This window comes from Dipodomys spectabilis, unplaced genomic scaffold (genome assembly GCF_019054845.1).
Source record: "Dipodomys spectabilis isolate Male_0828 unplaced genomic scaffold, ASM1905484v1 ptg000253l, whole genome shotgun sequence".
Classification (NCBI taxonomy): domain Eukaryota; kingdom Metazoa; phylum Chordata; class Mammalia; order Rodentia; family Heteromyidae; genus Dipodomys; species Dipodomys spectabilis.
Genome location: NW_024870930.1, coordinates 196899 through 218722, shown reverse-complemented (window position 1 = coordinate 218722; position 21824 = coordinate 196899). Strand labels below are relative to the sequence as shown.

Here is a 21824-nt window from a genome sequence, read left to right as displayed (position 1 = left end):
AATCTTATAAATGTGTTAGAAACACATGCATGAAAGAAAAAAACATTAAAATACGTTCAAGGCCAGCAGTCTACATCTTGAAGAACAGAGCTAATTCCTGTTTTTGAGTGGTTAATTGGAGATAAGAATCTAGCAAGTATTTTTCTGTTTGGGCTAGTTTTGAAAACAATTCTAAGATCTCAGCCTCCAGAGTAGATAGAATTATAGGCATGAGTTGCTGGCACTTGGTTTGATTTTTTTTTTAATTTTTATAATGTTTTAAGATTTTTGCTTCATGATAATGTACATTGTTCTACACATAAATTTAGACATATATATATATATATATATATATATATATTTCTGATGACAAATTCTCTCTAAAAATGTGTGTCTTTCTACACATAACATAGAAATATATATACATATATATAAATATATTTCTGAAGACAGACATCCTCTGAAAACTTTATGCTACTATTTTTTACCTTTTTCATTTCAAAGAAGTACAGCCTATTTTTTCAAAAGTTTCCTGTAGTAAAATAACTAATAATTCAATAGAAAGTAGAATTTTTTACTTTCAATGGAATTTTAGATATACACAAGATATTGTAGTAATGTTTATAAGTACATTCTTTGAAAAATTCTGTTCAAACTCTTAAATATTTGTGTGTAATGACAGTGAGAGAGGAAGTTAATTCGTACTGGTTAGGAATTTGCAATGCTTCAAAAAATCTGTTCAATAATTTGTTATAAGCACATAGTCAAGCTACCTGGTATGGCTTATTTTTTTGTTTCTTTATTCAAAAATTTAACATGGTTGCATGCACAGTGATAACATTAAAATTATTACTCAAAATACAAATAATTGCAAAATCAAAGACACATATCAGACTTTCAATAATTAGCACTTATGATGCTAATAATAATAAAAATAATGACCACAATGTAGCCTGATAATGACAATGTTGTGATTGAAAATGAAAAATTATTAGACATCTCTATAGCTAGAGTTCCCACATTGAATACATAGTTATAAACAGCATTGGATTACATACAATAACAAGAGGAGAGTTTCAATATCAAGAAACACAATCACATAAACTGGTGAGACAGTAAAAACCCTAATGTTATTCTTGCAGTCTGTCTAATGTATACTTACTTTTCATGGTGGTATTGTTTTTTTATAAATAAAATCATTTATTTACAAATGCTGATTATTCCACATAGATAAAACATAATATGCTGAGTGCTTTCTGTTATCAACTGATCTTGTTTGTTCTAGCCTTGGGAACTTAGGAGAAAGCCTTTCACTACCCAGACAGCCATTGGCTTAGTTATATATCCCTAGAAGGTAACAACAAATGCCTCAAGCATGTTCACTCATTAGACAGAAATCCGTGGTCAGTTTTAGTTTCTCTCCAGTCCACTGGAGAAAATCTATGTATAAATTTATGAAGAACACTTGACAACAAATAAAACAAAAGAGAAATTTACATGGACTAAGTGTAATTACTTCAAATAACATTCCCATATAGATACTATTCAATAACCAATGTTTTCTATGAAGACTTAGAGTCTATGTTAAAAGAGCAGAATGATACAGGCTCCAATCTCAGGATTATCTGAGGACTGTGTTTGTGTATATGGACAGCTCTTGGCATGACGGGCTCTAGAGGCAACATGTTCTATCTCCCTATCTCAAAACATATGTCACAGACTCCTGGGAGCTGAGGAAGTAGCTCTTCTGCCTGCTTAAACATAGATGAACAGCTAGTCAAGCATTTTCCTGATATTAGGGAAGTGGTTTGAGCTTTCTCTAAAATAGTTTAGATAATAATATACCAAGACATTGTCTCATAGGTTAAGTAAAAATGTACCTGTTGAAATATTTTGTGAATGTCTCCTGACTAAATCTTGGCAAAGATAATGCTTGCTTGTCTTTAAATACCCACTAACAATAAAGCACAGCATTCAGTGGCAATTGCTGTTTGCACTCTGCATCCCTTGTGTCCTGGTGAATTTGTGACCCTTACCCAGGGACCCCAATGCCTTAGACATATTAAGAGTTCTTCAATAGATCTGTAAACACATGAAACAATTTACATAATACCACTTACATATCTGTAGTTGCCTTAAAAGAACACAGGCCTTAGAGCCAGGAGATAAAATTTATTTTTATTTCTGCATGAAAAAATTTGAGATTTTTACCAACAAACTGAATTTGAATCTTTTCTTATTTGTAAGCTAAGGTGGAAAATGTAAGGACTCTTCACTTTTCTTTTTCCTTGCTCTAGAAGTCAATAAATACATTCTTCAATATTTCTGGTAGATTACATCCATTTACAGATGAGAAATAAGGCCTACAGTCAATGTAATGAATAAATAATGATACTAGAATTTGTGTCTGAGGTCTTCACTCTGTGTGCTTATAAGGAGCAGTAATTTGGTGATGGAGAGGACCAGTATAAAAAAACTAAGGGGAAAAAACCTACTTGTTAAAGGTTGTTTAATACTAGGTGACTACATGAAACAGGCTGGTTTCAGGGGTATAAAAAGGAGTATATAGAAACCATATTAGTGACAGAAACTGAGAAAATCTTGATGATTCATCTTATCTAATGGGAGAGAGTAGATGGGTAAGAAGAAATCTAAAGTGTTCTACATCTATGGCCAGGCAACTGTGTTAGTGATATTCTTTGTGATAAAGATTACAGGAGGAAATGATGGATTTAGGGGAAAAAACTCGCTGAGAGTTCTGAGTTTATATTAAACTGATGCAAAGATAGGTCTGTTTAGACATCATCAAAATATCCATGACCATGAATATGAAAAAGAATAATAAAATTGGGGACATTATTAAAGGGAAGAGGAAAAGGAAAGTTCTGACACAAGTGTGAGCATTATGAGCACCAGTGTGGACAAGATTGTAAGAAAGAAAGAGATAAAGAAGGAAACAAGAAAGTAATAAACACAGATTTACACAAGTAAAGAAAGGAAAGAATTTGCAGGGAGAAAAGTTCAAAACTCTTACAGAGGTATTGAAGGAAATATGCTATTTGGATTTGAAAATTAAAAGGGCATAGACAAGTTCAATAGGAACAGAGTTTTGGTAAAATGATAGAGATATGTCATATTGATGAAATTTTGAGATATGAATGTGAAGCCATAAAATTCTGGATCCAGGAATTCAACAGATCCTGTTGATTTTAAATGTTGGGAACAAATGCTTTTATCCTATCCTTAGAATAATTATACAGATATAACTGTCATGAACTTTACTTAGATGTATTCTGTGAATAGTTTTGAAGCCTTTGTTTAGCTGGGAGATTATAGATCGAACTAAACCACAGACAGGACTCATTTGTCCTACAGTTCCAATGAGTTACCCATGTATCCACATCAGTTTGGGATTTCATTGAAATATCTTTAGATATGTTTAGGTATCTTATCAGCCTATCCATTAAAAATGTAGGACAAGTAATACCAAGTATTAGGTTGAAAATACAGCTTTACTGATGTTACTCAAGACACCTCAAATTGATTCTTCTTTAGCCATTGAGTCATCATAACTGCCAAATAATGTATTTCAATCTAGTTCTTTTCAGGGATATTTCCATTCTTAAATAACCCTGCCAATCAACCTGCCACAAATTCTTTTTTTTTTTTTTTGTCGATCGTAGGGCTTGAACTCTGGGCCTGGGCGCTGTCCCTGTGCTCTGCAGCACAAGGCGAGCACTCTACCACTTGAGCCACAGCACCACTTCCCACAAGTTCTTATATGTAGGAAGTGCACTTATAAACTTCAAAGTTTTATTGAATGGAAGAGTTCAGACAGTACCCTCACTACTAGGAATAAATGCCTAAAAAGATAAGGCATTTTGCTGTAATGCCTTTCTTTCATTTTCTCATATACATTGGTAAGTAGAGAAGGATTCTAATGTAACAATAATACAATGGTGACTTGTATTAACACAACATTCAGGATCTAGTGTTAATTTGGATACTTACTAATTAGCTCCAAACTTTGTGGATATTTATAGTTCTCGTGGGTAATCTAATGAGCTCCAAGAAAATGTCCCTCAGGAACCTTTCAATTATAATATGCCTGTTTGTCTCGAAATGCATTAAATTCTACACCCGCTAATGTGGGCATAGGGTTATACTGTTGAACTTTCCCCTTCAGATAGTGAGTATGACCTTATTGCTTAACATGGAAAAAGTACCTTCTTACATAGACTGGGCATGTGCAAACAAGAAGTGGTAGCTGAACAATGTTCTTAGCAGTTTGTACAGATGAAATGGAAATAGAGCAACTGTGAACTCAGAACGAACGTGGAAAAGAAGACAAAGGAATAAAGAAGAATGTGCCAAGGAAATGCTGAAGTGCAATTTCAAATAATGTGCTCAGGTGTGAGGGTGTGATCAAAGTACAGCCAGGAAATGTAGTTCGATAACGTAGGAAAAAAAAAAAAAACTACTTTATACCATTCTGGGATAATCATACAAGTAGAAGCCCCTAACTCTGACTCTCAAATCAACCACAACATTATCAATTTAGGGAATATTTTCCAAGAGCAAAGTGAGAAAAAGAGGGCACATCACCGTTAGTGTTCTGATTGAAGTAATGACAATCACATTAATTTTCTTAAAATTTTCATTTATTTTGGAGCATTAAAGTGGGAAAAGGCCAAGTAAATATTTTTTCAAGAATCTAAATTAAGTGGGGGGTATGCTATTGGTCTCTTTTTAACTTGGAAGTTAAAGATTATGTCTTTTTTTTTAAATTGTGGAAATAGTGCAGAGAGGGTATACAATTACATGGACAAGGTAATAAGTACGTTTCTTTTTTTTTTTGGGTGGGGGTGTCCGGGTGTGGGGCCTGAACTATGGACCTGGGCACTGTCCCTCAACCCTTCAGCTCAAGGCTAATGCTCTATACTTGAGCCACAGTGCCACTTCTGACTTTTTTCTTTTTGCTTATGTGGTGCTGAGGAATCTAACCGAGGGCCTCATGCATGCAAGGCAAGCACTCTACCATTGAGCCACCTTCCCAGCCCATGAGTACATTTCTTATCAAACATTGTAGCCTCCCCCATTGTTTCCCCTTCCCATCCCTTCCCATCGCCCCCTCCCCCACGACACACCTCCATGCCCACCCCCACCACCCTCACCCCCCCACCTCTCGGTCAAAGTTGTTAGGTTCATTTTTCGACATAATGTCTTGTACATCTCATTGTTGCAATGGGTCCCAATGTATCCCTATTTAAACAATTTTCCTTGTCCCTTCCCATCCACAAAGTATACCAACATCAAATACAGTGAGAACAGGGGTTATACCGTGGGGAAGGGATGTACAAAGCAACAAAAAAATCATCTTATGTATATATGTTAGAAATAATCGCAAGGAAGAAAAACCATTTGAATCCTTATCTTGGGGTTTATTTAGCCTAAAATTAATTTATCTGAACTTTTCTGCTTCTCTCAGACATATACTAGTTATTGCAAATAAGGGGAACCATGAGAACTCTGTTTCTTCGGGCCTGGATTACTTCACTTAATATAATTTTTTACAAGTCTTTCCATTTCCTAAAAAATGGGGCAATGTCATTCTTTCTGATGGAGGCATAGAATTTCATTGTGTATATATATATACCACATTTTCTTGATCATTCATCTACAGAGGGGCATCTTGGTTTGTTCCATATCTTAGCTATGGTAAATAATGCTGCAATAAACACAATTGTGCTCCTAGCTTTGGTATGGTCTTGTTTGTGATCATTTGGATAAATGCCCAAATGTGGGATTGCTGTGTCATAGGGGAGCTCTATGTGGAGTCTTTTGAGGAACCTCCATACTACTTTCCAAAGTGGTTGAACAAGTCTACACTCCCACCAACAATGCAGTAAAGATCCCTTCAGCCCACATCCCCTCCAACATCTGTTGTTATTTGAGTTCTTGATTTTAGCAATTCTAACTGGGGTGAGGTGTTATATCCATGTTGTTTTGATTTGCACTTCCTTTATGGCTTGGGAAAGTGAGCATTTCTTCATGTGTCTATTGGCCATCCTTCTTTCTTCTTCAGAGAAGTGTCTCTTTAAGTCTTTAGCTCACTTATTTATTGAACAGTTGTTCCATTGAGGATTTGTTGTTGGGGGATTTAATTTTTTGCGTTCCAGGTATATTTTAGATATATTTTAGACCCTTGACCATTGTATGGTTAGTGAAGATCTTCTCCCAATCTGTGGGTTTTCTATTGATCTTGCTAGCTATGTCCTTTGCCATTAAGAAGCTCTGGAATTTCATGCAATACCATTAGTCCAACCTTTCCTTGATTTATTGTGTTTCTGGGTCTCTTTTATGGAAATTTCAGCCTGTGCCAAGGAGACCTAAGGTTTCTCTTATTCCATCCTCTAATGTTTTCAGAGTGTCTCCTTTGACTCTGAGGTTTTTGATCCATTTGGAGTTGATTCTGGTGAAGTGTGATATATTAGGATCTAGCTTTTGTTTTCTACAAGTTGTTAACCAATTTTGCCAGCACCATTAACTGAAGGGGCTGTCTTTCTTCCATCCTAATTTTTAGATTCCTTATCGAAGATTAGATGGCTATAGGGCAGTGGGTCCAGTTCTGGCTTGTCCATTCTATTCCATTGGCCCTGAGTTCTGTTCTTGTGTCACTACCAAGCTTTTTTGTTTAATATGGCTTTGTAGTAGAGTTTGCAATTTGGCATTGATATTCCTCCAACACAGTTCTTTCTGTTAAGGATCATTTTTGCTATTCGGTGTCTTTAATTGTTCCATATGAATTTTTGGATTGACTCTTCTATTTCCTTGAATAATAAGGCTAGAATATTCATAGGCAATACTTTGGAAAGTATTACCATTTTCACAATGTTGATCCTTCTAATCCAGGATCATGGGAGTTTTTTCCACTTCCTAAGTTCTGTTTTGATTTCCTTTTTCAGGTTTTTAAATTTTTCATCATTGTGATCCTTCACTTCTGTTGTTAAGTTAATTCCTAGGTGAAGTGCCCAGATCTAAGATGCCCCCTTGCAGACTAACAGAGACCAAGATCAATGCACACCCCAAAGAGTCGTTTATTGCAAGCTCGAGCTTGGTTCTCTGCACACTCGGTAACTGGTGACGCTAACAGTTCCTGAGTACAAAATTAGCACTGCTTTTATAGTATCAAACAATCAAGTTTAGGGGGTTTCACACAAGTGACTTCACAAGTTCAGGGGGTTTCCAAACAAGCAAGTTCACAATTTCAGGGGGTTTAAGTCCACCCTGATGGCACTTCCCTTTTTCTGATGGAACACTTAGGCAACTGCTCTGTTCCTTAAGGGTGGGCAGGGATGGTGGCAACCTGCGGTTTTTTGAGAACTGTTCCACTTTTGAAGTTATTCTGAGGGCAGCACAGCTACAGGTTGTTGGGCTTAATCTTAAAATGCAGTTTCTGTAGCTCTTCATTCCATCCTCTTCTAGAGCATCGGGAACCAATCATGGTCCCCTGATTGGCACAGTCTTTTATATTTACAGTTTGGTATTGGGATCTCAGAACTAAGAGATGGACTGCACTGATCTCTTTTCTCACAAGGTCCAATTGTGAGTAAAAAAATAACAGTAACAAAGGTCCTTATATTTTTTTTTAACATTTTAAGATGTCCTTTTTTATTTATTTTTTATCAAAAGGATACCAATTTTTTTTTCTCAATTTTTCCCCAAGGCTTTCTTTAGTGCTCTCCTCTTCTTTACAATTCCTTGAGCTTGTTTGTGGCTAGAGTGTAAAACTGCCCATTTTTTCCTGTTTCTTGTGGAACCAAGTTATCTCAGAACAGCCTCAAAACACCACTGAGATGGAGAATTTTGCTAGATTTTAAGGCTAAGAGCAGAGCTGTGTCTTATTCCTTTTACTACCTGCATTGATAACACACTCAGATTATTACCATACCAGAGCCAACTAGGCTGTGACTATAGAGTGGATTTCCAGTCACTATGCACTGAAGTGCCTATGGCAAGCAAGCCAGTGATATCCTTTCCACAAATATCCACTCTGGGAATAGAGAGGGTTTTTGGATATCACCCAAAAGAATGTCCCACAAGATCTTAGTTTTAGCAGCTTTTAACCGGGTTGAGTCTCAGGTGATTGAACCTGGAAGGAGTTCAGACTACTTTTCCATGGTGGAGGTGGTCTGAGTGATGATATAGATTTCTTCCAGGTGACTGTCAGCTGGTCTTCAAACTTTACCCATTAGGGTGTGTAGCTGCAGCAGCAGGTCTCTCAGTGGCTCCAAGGGACTGTCACAGCTGATGCTGGGCTGCAAATTCCTACACAGACTGGTTAAGGATACATTGCATAGACTTGGCAGGCTTTGGAACCGTTGGATTTTAAGACCATTTAGACAATAGCCCAGGATAGTTTACCAAAATGACAATTTTTTTTTTACTAACCATATATTTTTGTAAACAAACACAAAAGGTTTAATCTTGTAACCATCTCCAAAAGATGCAGTCTCAACACTTGGACACCTGTTAACACTATTCTTTATGCCTATTTTTTTTTAAATTATTATTTTATATATTTTGCCTCATTTTTCCAAAACGGATTCTGTACTTTTGATCTTAAAAAGGGATTGATAGGCGAAGGTCTATATTCTGTGACTTCTTGAAGCTGACTTTAGGGGCATTGATCCTACCTAGCCAGGAACACATAACCTTAGCCTATTTTACAAAGAGGTTAACAGGGTTAGATATCATTAAGAACAATATTTTAACTTTTGACAAATGCACAAACTTTTTCTTCAGCTACAGCAGTCTCCGGCTACAGCAGTGTAGCTTGTTTAGCACTCTATTTTGTAAAAGCATCTTTTGGATGGCTTAGGAATGTGATCTCTAGTGAACCTAACAATGCCTAAGTTACCTGTGCCGGCCCTCAGACAGATGCTAATAGAAACACACTCTAAGGTTTAAAAAAGTTTTCTGAGCAGATGAATATTATGTAGCTGGTGTCAGCTCAATTACTGCCAATTAGGGCGTTTGGCACATACTTGGGTCGGGATTTAAACTATCCCCCACATTTTACAACCCTAGCTTTTTACTACTATCATTGATGACTGACAAGTTCCTGGCACTTACAAGGCAGTCATGAATATTAGACATGCTTACAACCTATCTTCCCATGATCTCCTGGCTCTGAGCAGTTTTTGAAGAGCCCCACACAAATGACTCTATAATCTGACATTTCTGGCATCCAAGCAGTGGCTTACTGCCTCTTGATACTCCACCATTGCTTTTGTCCCAGGAATGTCTTCTCCACACTGGGAAAAATGCCTCATTGGCATTTCCCTTAGCTGGTCGCTGGACTTGGAACTCGGGGCCTGAGTGCTGTCCCTCAGCTCTCCAGCTGAAGTCTAGCATTCTGCCACTTTGAGTCCCAAAGCAACTCTGCTTACACTTTCAGCACTCTGCTGGATGAGTAGAGGTGACAGTCTTAGAGGGACCTCTTTCTGTCTGGGCTGGCTTTGAACCAGTTTGCAGATCTATGAGTCTCATAAAAGGCCACTTTACTCCAATTAAAAGCAATAAGGTGGTCAACATAGAAGTAGCTTTTAAGCATGCTCTTACCTAAAACTTATTAAGAGCCAAAGCTACATCTGAGAAATTTGTACGAATCCTCTGTGCTTTGCTCTGGGCTTGCTGGAAACTGTTAAAAAAAAATCTATAAGAACAAACTTGAATAGCAATTATTTTGGTAATCCTAAATTTTTGTGCAATTTGAGGCAAATGTTAAGAACAATTTTACTTTTAAACTTTATATTCAAAAATCCATTCCTAATTTTTAAGCTTCTTATTATTCTCTTTTAATATTTTATACTTCAGTATTTATTTGCGTTTTGAAAAGATACTTTAAAATCTTAAGGCAAAGTGTCATTCATTGTCTCTTATCTGCTTGTTTTAAAACAGATACACATTGAAAACTTTTAAACTTACATAACAATTTTATCTTAATGGAAGAATTACAATTACCATCACTGTACCAAGAAGCTAGGCTTAACACCTTTATAACTTTTAAAAGCATTCTAATTGTAGAACATCATTAAAAGCAAGTCACATTATACAAATAAACTTTTTTAGCCCTCTTTTTAAGGCCTTATTAATTTTAATTTTAATACATCCAAGGGGCAGTTTTAGCAATACAAATCAGATCACTACATAAGTAATTTTTATCATCATATTTTCAATGTCTATGTGCAAGGAATAAGGACAGAACAAAGATGGGCCACTCGGCATCTCCTATGGAATAGGCACGCACCCAATCCGGCTCTCTAGGGTTAGATTCACTGAATTTGTGCCAAATTTCCATCTTTTACCATGCATGGACTCTTCCCTGCACCTGTCCCACCATCTGTGGACTCCCCCGAGGGTCTGTCCCACCATGCATGACCAGCTGAACTGAACTTTACCTGCTCACACTCACCCCTAAAGGTAGATCTTCTGTTGGCTTCTAAGTTTTTCCCTTTTCTTTTCTTTTTCCTTTTCTTGGTTCTTAAATAAAATACAGTTTTAGACAGACAGAACAGGTAACATTTTTTGACAGTGTTAAACTAACCTTTATATTTAAATTTTTAGTATTTATCCCCAAATTTTTGCCAAGGGAACTAAATCCCAACAGCCAATGCATTTTAAAATATTAGGTTTTTAAATACCAGATTTTCTAATTTTTAAGTTAAAGAATTTCTAAAAAGCCATTTAAAACTATGTAAAAGTACTTTAAAATTTTGGTAATGTCCAAACCTCATAACATTTTACATTTTAAATTTTAACTCACCTAATTGTTACAGAATGCTGACAATTTTTATTTTGAACATGTTCACAAACACATACAGAACACTCACACAGATCTTAAAGCACACAAAAATCAAAATCAGTTGTATGTATATTTTTAATTTTTAAACAAAAAATTAAGACAATTTTTCTTTTAAACTAAATACCTTTGTTGAGCTTCATTTTCCCAGAGCATGCGTGTTTAGCAAGGCAATTTACCAATGGATATTTTTAATGCCTTCTGTTGGAGGAAGGCTGGGGGAGGGGGTTGCATGAAACTAAACTGGCCTGATTTTTTTATCCAATTTTAGACAAGAGCACTTTTCAAATTTTTACATTGTCAGGACTAGTTTAAAAGTCCAAACCAGGCACATAGCCTTCCACACCCTCCCCACTGGCAGACTCCACAAGGAGAAAATGTGGCTTGAGGCGTCAAGGGAAACAACTTTCCACGCCTCATAGGAAGGGGGGCATAGCACGTCTGTGACTGAGCCCAGCTAGGGGCTGGAACTTTTATTCCCCCAGAAATGTTCAAATAAATAACAAAAACACAAATAACACAAAAACCAAGTATCCCCACTTAAAACTGGTACCAATTCTAAAACAGAACTACACAACAACCAAAAGCTGAGTTGGGGACTAATGGGCCCCCAGTTCATCCTTATCAGAACTCTGCACCATTCTCACTCAGCAAGCTGAATCCAGAGTCTGGTGAGTGAGCTGGCCACCTTCACCAAGAACTTCCCCACCTCAGAAAACAGAACAGAAACCACACCAAAGTAAACAAGACAGACAAGTGGCCACAAAGACAAAATCAGGTCTCAGTGAATGGGGTGACATCTCACCATTACTCACAAGTGGGACTCAAATCCATTTACCATGGGATTTGAATCCCCTCTACTCACCTCCGGAGGATTTTTCATTTAGATTCCTGCAAACGTGACACATGGGCATTCCAAGGAGGAGGAGAATTCCCAGTCATCTTGGAGCAAGGGAAAGAAGTCTCTAGTGGCCATCCCTTCAGACTGACAGGTTCTCCCACATGCACAGACCTCCCTGGGCCAAGGCCTGAGGCTAAAATCTTGCTGGGGACACTTGCAAGTAGTCAGTCGCAGTTTCTTCCTGAATATGGTTGATAAATTGAAGGTGCCAAATCAGAACGACAAACAAAACACTCAACAGAAAGACACAAATAAAGAAAAAGACACATACTGAGGGTTGTAAATTGCCAAACAGAAAGTGCCAGACTTAGATGGAATATTCTCCAAAAAATGCCCACATGAAAGTGCCAGACTACAGATGGAAAATTTCCACAAAAATGTTGCACTAAACAGCAATTCACCCAGATGGGGACTGGGGAATTCTCTCACAGACCCCATGGCAGCCCTATAGTGTGTCCTGCAAGACTCTTTGCCAACCAGAATACAGATCCCGCGGGAAACCAGAATTACAGGTACAGAACCTGCAGGCAACCAAAAATAGAGAACGGTAATGACTCAAATTACTGGCCGGGATTTTCACGACTCCATGCTTTGGGGTCTGGGTGAGTTTATGGGGGGGGCATCCCGGATGAGCCCCCAGATGAAGTGTCCAGATTTTGGATGCCCCCTAACAGACCACCAGAGACGATGATCAATGCAAACAGCAAAGAGTCGTTTATTGCAAGCTCGAGCTTGGTCCTCTGCACACTAGGTAACCGGTGGCGCTAAGAGGCCCTGAGCACAAAATTAACACAACTTTTATAGTATCAAACAATAAAGGTAAGGAGGTCTCCACACAAGCAAGTTCAGAGGGTTTCCACACAAGCAAGTTCACAAGATCAGGGAGTTTAGGTCCACCCTGATGGCACTACCCTTTTTCTGATGGAACAATTAGGCAACTGTTCTATTCCTTAAGGGTGGGAAGGATTGGTGGCAACCTGTGGTTTTTTGAGAACTGTTCCTCTTTTCAGGTTATTCTAAGGGAAGCACAGCTACAGGTTGGTGGGGTTAATCTTAAAATGGGGTTATTGTAGCTCTTCACTAGGTATTTTATTTTTTGTAGAGCCATTACGAATGGAGTTGCTTTCCTGATTTCAGTCATGCTTTTCTTATTGTTGGCATACAGAAAAGCCATGGATTTTAGAGGGTTAATTTTATACCCTGGTACTTTGCCAAAGTTTTGAACCAACGATTAAATTGAGAGTGGAGTCCGTGGGATTCTTTAAATACAAGATCATGTTATCTGCAAAGAGGGAGAGTTTTACTTCATCTTTCCCCATTTGGATCCCTTTTAGGTTTGCATCTTGTCTTATTGCCGAAGATAGGTATTCTAATACTAAATTGAAGATAAGTAAAGAGACTGGACATACTTGTCTGATTTCTGAGTTAAGAGGAAATGGCTTTAGTTTTTCATCATTAAGTATAATGCTGGCTGTAGATTTGTCATATATGCCTTTATTGTATTGAGGCAGGTTCTCTGGATTCCTAATTTTTCCAGAACCTTCATTGTAAACGGGTATTGGTTCTTGTTAAATGCTTTTTCTGCATCTATTGTGATAACCATGTGGTTCTTATTCTTGCTCTTGTTGATATAATGAATTATATTAATTAATTTGCATCCCTGAAATTAATCCTGTTTGATCATGATGAATGATTATTTGGATGAATAGTTGAAGTCCATTGGCCTAAATTTTGTTGAGAACTTTTGCTTCAATGTTCTTCAAAGAAATGGGTCTATACTTCTCTTTCGTTGATGATTCTCTGCCTGGTTTTGGGATAAGGGTTATGATGGCTTCATAGAATGAGTTCGGTAGTGAACTTTCTCTTTCAATTTCATTGAAGATTTGAAGGAGTATTGGTGTGAGCTCTGATTTGAAGGCCTTGTAGAATTCCACTGTAAATCTATCTGATTCTGGGCTTTTCTTCAATGGGAGGTCTCTTATTGCTGTTTCTATTTCAATGCTTTATACGGACCTTTTAAGATGGTTCAACTGATCTTGGTTTAGTTTCAGCATGCCAATATTTGCTAGGAAATGGTCCATTTTTGCCAAGTTCTCAACCTTATTAGCATAAAGTTTTGAGAAGTATTCCCTTATAGTGTTCTGAATCTTGGTAGTTCCTTGCTGAAGTTTCCATTCTCATCTCTGAATTTATTTATTGAGCTGTGTTCTATTCTTTTTCTATGTTTTGCTAAAGGTCTGTCTTTTTGTTAATTTTATCGAAGAATCAACTCTTTGTTGTGTTGATTCTTTGTATGTTTTTTTTTAGATTCTAATTCGTTTAATTCTGATTTAATTTAATGATTTCTTTCTGACTACTGAATTGGGGTTTATCTTGCTGCTCTTTTTCAAGGAGGTTCAGATCTGTCTAAATTTTTGATTTTAGCTCTCTCCAATTTGTTGATATAGGAACTCAGAGTTATAAAATTGCCTCTGAGTACTGCCTTTGCTTTGTCCCAGAGGAGCTGGTAATTTGTATGTTCATTTTTGTTGAATATCATGACCATTTGAATTTCTTTCTAATCTCTTCTGTGACCCACTGGTGATTCAACAGTGTGTTGTTCAGCATCCAAATGTTACAGGACTTTCTTTGGTGGCTTTTGTGTTGAATTCTAAATTTATTCCCTTGTGTTCTTAGTAATGCAAGGTATAACTTCAATATTTCTGAATTTGGACAGGTTTGCTTTGGACCTAAAATGTGGTCTATTTTGGAAAATGTTCTGTGTGCTGCTAAGAAAAACATGGATTTGATGCTGCTGGGTGAAATATTAGGTAGATGTCTGTTAAATATAGTTGTTTAGATTTGTGGTTTCTCTGTTGAGTTTTTGCCAATTTGATCTATGAAGTGGGGATAGGGGTGTGAATTAATTAATGTTTTTGGATCTATGTGAAAATTGACGGAATGTAGTGTTTCTTGTATAAATTTGGGTGCTCCGTGGTTTGGTGAATAGAGATGTAGAATTGTAATATCCTCCTGAAGGAGCTATCCCTTAATTAGTATGTAGCATTTTTTTATCTAGTCTCACTAATTTCAATTTGAAGTCTATTTCATGTGATATTAGGATTGCAATTCCCACCAGTTTATGGGAGCCATTTGCCTGGTAGATTTTGTTCCAGCCTTTCACATTCAAAATGTGTTTTTTTATGGACCAATTCTGACTTCTGAAGGCAGAGATAGAAGGATCTTGCTTTTTAATCCAACTAGACAGTCTATGTCACTTAATTGGAGAGTTAAGTCCAGAGTTAGGAATGAGAGGTGTTTGAGAGTTCCTGCAATGTTATCCACCTTCTTGGGAGCTTCAGTGACTGGATTCTTCCTATGGTTGTTGGATTCTCAGTTTGGGTGCAGTTTCTTGGCCTTTATTGTGGTCTTGTTGATTTTCTATGTGTAGGCATCTTTAAGTATCTTTTATAGGGCTGGCTTGGTGGAGATATACTGTTTCAGTTTTTCTTTGCTATGGAAGGCTTTTATTTCACCTTCGGTTATGAAGGAGAGTTTAGTTGGTTACACTGTTCTTGATTGATAGTTGTCTTTAGATCATTGCAGGCTCTTCTTGCTTTAATTGACTTGCTGCGACATCTGAGGTGATTCTAATTGGTTTCCCTTTATAAGTGGTTGACTTTTACTCCTTGACAGCTTTAAGGAACTTTTCCATTGTCTGAACTGATCCTGTGCGAATTATAATGTCATGGTGGGATATCCTATTCTTGTCTGGTCTATTTGGGGTTCTAAAAGCTTCTTGTATCTGAATAGGCCTATCTTTTTGCATGTTTGGGAAATTCTTTTCTAGGATCCTATGAACAAAGTTTCCTAGACCATTAAGTTCTGTCTCTATTTGATCCTCCACACCCATTATCCTCAGATTAGGCCTTCAGATGGTGTCTTCCAAATGGTGAATAGATGTATCATATTTTTTGGATTTGTCTTGGATAGTTGTATGTTCTTTCTCTATTATAACCTGGCTGTCCTCACTCCCTCAGATTCGATATTCTGCATGGTCTAACCTACTGTCAAGACTTTCTATATTTTTTTCTTTCTTTTCCTTCTAATTGGTTGGCATTGATGGCTTCAAATTCTTTGTTGGAACTTTGTTTACGATCTTGTATGAACTTCGTTACTTCCTTAATTTTGTGCTCAGTGTTTATTCTAAAATCACTTAGTTGATTGGTTATGGTTTCCTTGAACTCCCATTCCTTCTGTTGCACTCCATTCAGCATTCCCTTTGTGATTTACCTGAATTCTTTCAGCTGTCTGTTTATAGGTTCCATGAAAACCTCTATTGATTTTTGTGTATTCTCATCCCCCTTTCACAATTCCTGTATAACTCTTTGATTAGCTTCCTCACGTTCACACAATTCCTGTCTTTCTTTTTGACTGTTCTCAGCCTGCTCACACAATTCCTTTATTGCTCATTGACTCTTCTCAACCTGCTCACGCAATTCTTATATCACTCTTTGAGTAGTTCCTCATGCTCACGAGATTCCTGTATTGATCTTTGGTTTGCCTCTTCTCTCTTCCTATTATGCTCATCCTGAGACTTTTGCAAGTTTTCAATCATTATATTCACCTTGTTTAGCAGTAGTGTTTGTAGAGCTTTTTTGGAACTCTCCTCTGGATTATTCATTAACTGTTCTGTCACTTGATTATCATGAATGGGAGTTGAGATTCCCAGATTTGCCATTTTTCTTGTGTTTTCTGTCTTGTTCTGTCCGTTTGGTATGAAATAACATTGTGTGCTAAAATAGTATTCCAAAGCAAGCATCAACCAGAGTCCTGTATTTGTACAGTCAAAATGGCTGCAGATAAAATGTAGTTCAACAAATACAATCTATTCAAACAAGTATGGATTAACTTTGAACAACAGAGAAGAATTTGGCAAACCAGAAATTATTAGGTTTAGGGAAATATGTGGGAGAAATAGGCTGAGATGTATGTGGAAAGGTAAAAGGAGAGTGAATTTAATCAAGTCCTAATTTCAGGGAAGGAAAAGTACTGGACAGAATGTTAAGAGAGAAATTAAAAAAAAAAAAAACAAGAAAAAATGGAAAAAGAACAATTGAAATTTAAAAAGTGAAACTCAAAATTATGTAAATGGAAAGAAATGTTATTGAGAGAAGAAAAGGGTAGGATGAGAGGAGGGGAGGAACAGAAAGGAAATGTCAAAACCTAAAAAATAAAAATCCTTAAAATTAGTTACTTGAAAATTATATAGGTATAAAGAGATAATACTGCTATTAAAGAATGTAAGCCTAAGAGTTTGTGAATAGAGTAATAAATTTCTGGATTATGTGTGTACCCAATGGGGGATAACATATAATAATTGATGAAGGTTATATATCTGCAGCTGCACAGAACAGCAATTAAGGCATGCAAAAAAGAAAGAGAAAAAATGAAAAGAATAAAAAAGAGGTCAACGTAAGCTACATAAAATATAATTTCACTCTTTCTTGTCTACTCTCCAGCCACCATGAGGGACAGAAGAGATGGTTTTAGAAGGAAAAGTTTCTACTCTTCCCATTTTTCAAGAGACCGTTCTCCCCATAAAAGGGAGCATCCATTTTTCAGAGTCACCTGGAGGTCGAAAGGACTCTCCACACAACAGATCTGGCTCCAGTTTCAGCAGTAGGGGTTACTCTCCAGGACAGAGCAGAGCATATTCATTCCACAAGTCTCAGCATTGTTGTGGTGCCTGAACAGTGGCCCTGGCCACTGTCCCTCAGCTCTTCAGCTCAAGGCTAGCGCTCTACCACTTGAGCCACAGCACCACTTGCAATTTTTTTTTCTTTTTGCTTGTATGGTGCTGAGGAATCGAACACAGGGCCTCATGCATGCAAGGTAAGCGCTCTGACACTGAGCTACCTCCCCAGCCCTCTAGTCAGTCTTTGAAAACATCACAAGACACGTCACCTTCAAGATCTTCAGCAGTTCCTTCATCAAAGGTTTATCGGCAACACTCCGAAACTTTCGGGATGGTTGTGAAAATGCTGATTGAAAAAGATCGTTCATTGGAACAGTCAATACAGTTGGCACTGAGGTAGAATTTACATGAAATAGGTGAGTGTTGTGTTGAAGAATTGAAGCATTAAATTGCAGAGTATGATAATTCTGCTCAAGAGTTTGGAGAGCATTTTTAGAAGAATTAGTGTTTAGGTATAATAAACATTAAAAGAAATCTTTCTAGATATAACCCCCCCCCCCTCCTCCACCTGTGGAACTGTGTAAATCTTTAATATACGGGACTTTTGTGATGAAGAGCAATATTTTATTTGGCCATATTTCCAATTCAGTCAAGGGTCTAAAATAGTCTTTGAAAGATACTTTAGCTATAATTTTTTTCTAAACATAAAGTCACTTAATTCATATTCCCCCAGCAACTCCCCGTCTCTCCCCCTCAAATGATGGTTAATTTGCTAAGATTTGGTAAAGCAATCCTGGAGACTAGCTCTTTGTACTTTCTATATTCTACTTTCTTCCATAACATATGCTGATTTGTTTGGTCATTTGAGTGTAATTTATAGGTAGAGATCATTCCACTTAAAATGATAGTCTTTTGCATTCTTGAAGCAGAGATCGCCATGTGAAAACTGTACCATTTTGAGTTGTGAATTTTTTTTTTTTGGTAACTCTTTTGTTAGTCCTTTAGCAAGTTGAGGATATCATCCTAATAAACAGTATCCTGGTATCTTAGTGTATATTTGCTTTCAGAACAGTTCTCATTCAGCAACAGTACAACTTTCAAAATTCTAAATCATAACTTCAAATTTTTTTCTCAAAATAAATAACAGTGTTTTCTCTTAAAATACTCATGAATGTTTGGAGTACTGTAGCTGATCAAATCTTAAATATCATACAGTAAGAATAAAAGAAAGCAATTTCAGGTGGAAGATGAGTATTTTAAAAATGAAATTACTGCAATAACTTTCTGCAGAAAAACTCAGCAAATATAGGAGATTGGAGTTTAACATTTTCATAGACCCATACTGGTTTAAACCATTTTTCAAACTATTCCTTTATTAGTCTCTATAATATGAGTGTTTTGTTCTGCTGACTTTTTGGGGGGGTTGGGTTCGGTTAGGGGGCCTGAACTCTGGGCGTGGACTCTGTCCCTCAGCTCTTCAGGTCAAGGCTAGTGCTCTACCACTTGAGCCACAGCACCACTTCTGGCTTTTTTCTTTTTGCTTATGTGGTGATGAGGAATCAAACCCAGGGCTTCTGGCATGCAAGGCAATCGCTCTACCACTGAGCCACCTTCCCAGCCCCTGTTCTGCTGACTTTTAAATGTCTTAACCTTCAAAAATGTTCTTGAAAGAAACAACGGAGAATTAGTAAGTTAGCAAGCAATCTGTGTGTGTACCAGTCCCTCATGAGTGAGCCAACCAAATCATGAGTTAGTTAAGAATTTAACAGGGACCATTAGAATATTCCATTTATTTCCTGGCCATTTTCAGCAGTCCTGTGCATTGAACCAAAATAAAATTTTGTAGCATTAGTTAATACGGAAATTTTTAACAATTATATTTGTTATTACTGCCCAATTGCATTATACTCCCATTCTTTTTCCATTTCTACCATGTTTTCACTTCAATTCTGGCCTAATTCTATGCCCTTTATTGTTGCCTTCATCTAAAAGTACCTAAAGTTTACATTGAAAGTGGAAATAGCAATATAAATAATTTTAATGTAGCTTATGATGCGTGCTTCAAAATATGTGTTATATCATTTTACAAGTTTTGATGAAAGCCATTTAAGTTTTCTAAGACCACCTTAATTTTCCTGTCTTTGAAACCTAACTTCTTAACTTTTCCATCATTTATAAACTATAAGCCCAATAAAAGTTCCATATGTTATCTGCTATTCTTCAGTGTAAATAGTGATGTGTTGCTCACTTTAGAAAGATGAAGACATCATTGATGTTGATTTTATTTTATCCTCTCAGTGTTTTTTCCCTTAAATATTCTATTCCCAGAATTCAGTTCCTTTAATCAAGATTTTATTACAAGTAAAATTTGAGACACTACCATAGGCAGAGGAGTTATTCACTTTATTGAAATTATTAAGTGTTTACTAACATATATTTCAGTACAGGCACAAGCATTTAAAGCTGTTATAGCTTGCCATTGGCAGCATTCTGATAACCTTGTCAGTGTTTAACAGCAAAATGCTCTTATTTGAAGATTCTTGTTTTTGAATAATGCCCAAATGATGTGACAAAACTTTTATTGTCTTACCATAAAGCCTTCATGACCAACAGGGAAAATAGATATTGTAAAGCTTTTTGTGAATTTAAAAAAAATACAAAATAAAGCAACCAACTTTAAATAAAAAATATATAATTTCACTGTATTGCTATAGTAAATATTATTCTATGTGTATTACTTTTTTTAAAAAATGAACACTATTTGGCATCTAATTTGAATTAATTACCCCCTTCTTTATCAGAAGGTCATCAACTTGAACGTTATCCAACTATACAATATTTTCATAATATATTTGCCATTATTTTGAAAAAAACCCAAAATTTTAGTATTGTCACATAGAAAACAGAAAATAGTTTAATTCTCTGGAAACTCCTAACTTTTAAAACTGAATAATTGTTAAGAGGACAGAATATATGTGTTCTTCAAAATTACTACAAATACTAACTACTCATTTTCAAATTCTGAACCAGAATTTTGACATTCAAATTTTGAAAGTCTCTGGTACACAGACATACAGCGACATTCAAAACAGTACTAATTTGGATCTTATTTAATTCTGCTATAGCTGCAGTTTCAATGGGGGTTTGAGGAATCAACAGAAAATATAGCCACATTCTGGTAGAGGATAAAACTACGATGTGTAATAATTAATTCCTCAAGAATAAGCTATTATTTCTATGACCATCAATCCCAAGCTTTTATGCCACAAAGTCATCCTAGCCCAACAATTTCCCACTTGTAAGGTGCACCTTAAAATTCCCTTAATTCACATCATGAATAGCTTATCACTATTGCAAAAAAATACTACACTTCTGCTAATGTGATGCCCTTCCTATTGTGGAAAGAACACTACACTAAACTTTGCTGCAACATTTCCCTCCCAGTGTATTCTTGAAATCAGAACACTTGCAAATATTATTTATATTTATATTTTTATCTATCATAGATAGTCAGGAGACTAAGATCAGAAGATTATGGTTCAAAGCCCACCCAGGGAGGAAGGGTCCTTAGATTCTCATCTATAATAAGCTGCTCAGAAAAAGCCAGACAAAAGTGTCACTGAGGTTGAGTGGTAGGGCGCAAGCCTTGAGCAAAAATCGGCTCAGAAAGAGTGGCCAGCTCCAGTGTTCAAGACTGAGGACAAACCAAAAAACAAAATAAAAACAAACCGCAACCCTGGCATTTTTCTCATTGTATACAGAGGCACGTAATTAAGGAAATTTCTTCCTGTATTACAAATAGAGAGACTAACCAAGAGGTCAAACAATTACTCTCTTCATACCTTGTTTACCAAAGCCTCAAAAAATTGCTTTTTCTAAATTTATAAATTAATTTCATGCATTTGTTTCCAACTCTGTCTAGATTATTCACAGTATCATTTTATACATGCATTATCTATTAACTAAGTTCTAATTATACATCGATTGAAAGAATATTTTAAGCAAATAGAATGCCAGAATCATTTGTGAATTTGTCAATTAAACCCTCTACTAAAAAATAATTTTGTAGTATCCTATAGAATACAAATTTACAAAGACAAATTATTTATTTTAAATCTAAATTATAATTTAGCAAGATCTACAAAGTCTTACATTAGATGAACTTTGCTATTTCTCCAGGCTTAAACTTTTGTAATCCTTCATCATTTCTTTGGAATCCAACAGAAGGATGCTTACTTTTTCAAAGTTTTTATTGGGAATCATGAGCCATTTTGCATCTAGGAATGTTCTGTAATGAAGAGAGCATTAAAAACACAACTGAGGATTATAAGTGACTTGCATTCCAATAGGAAACGACTTCTCAAAACATAATGACAAAAATTAGCCCAAACTTCCAACTGTGT

The 21824-nt window shown here is 36.3% G+C and overlaps 1 pseudogene; it reads left to right on the top strand.

The window, feature by feature from the left end:
* The first annotated feature begins 17250 nt into the window (after positions 1-17250).
* LOC122124904 lies at positions 17251-17940 on the top strand (annotated as a pseudogene).
* Positions 17941-21824: the final 3884 nt, after the last annotated feature.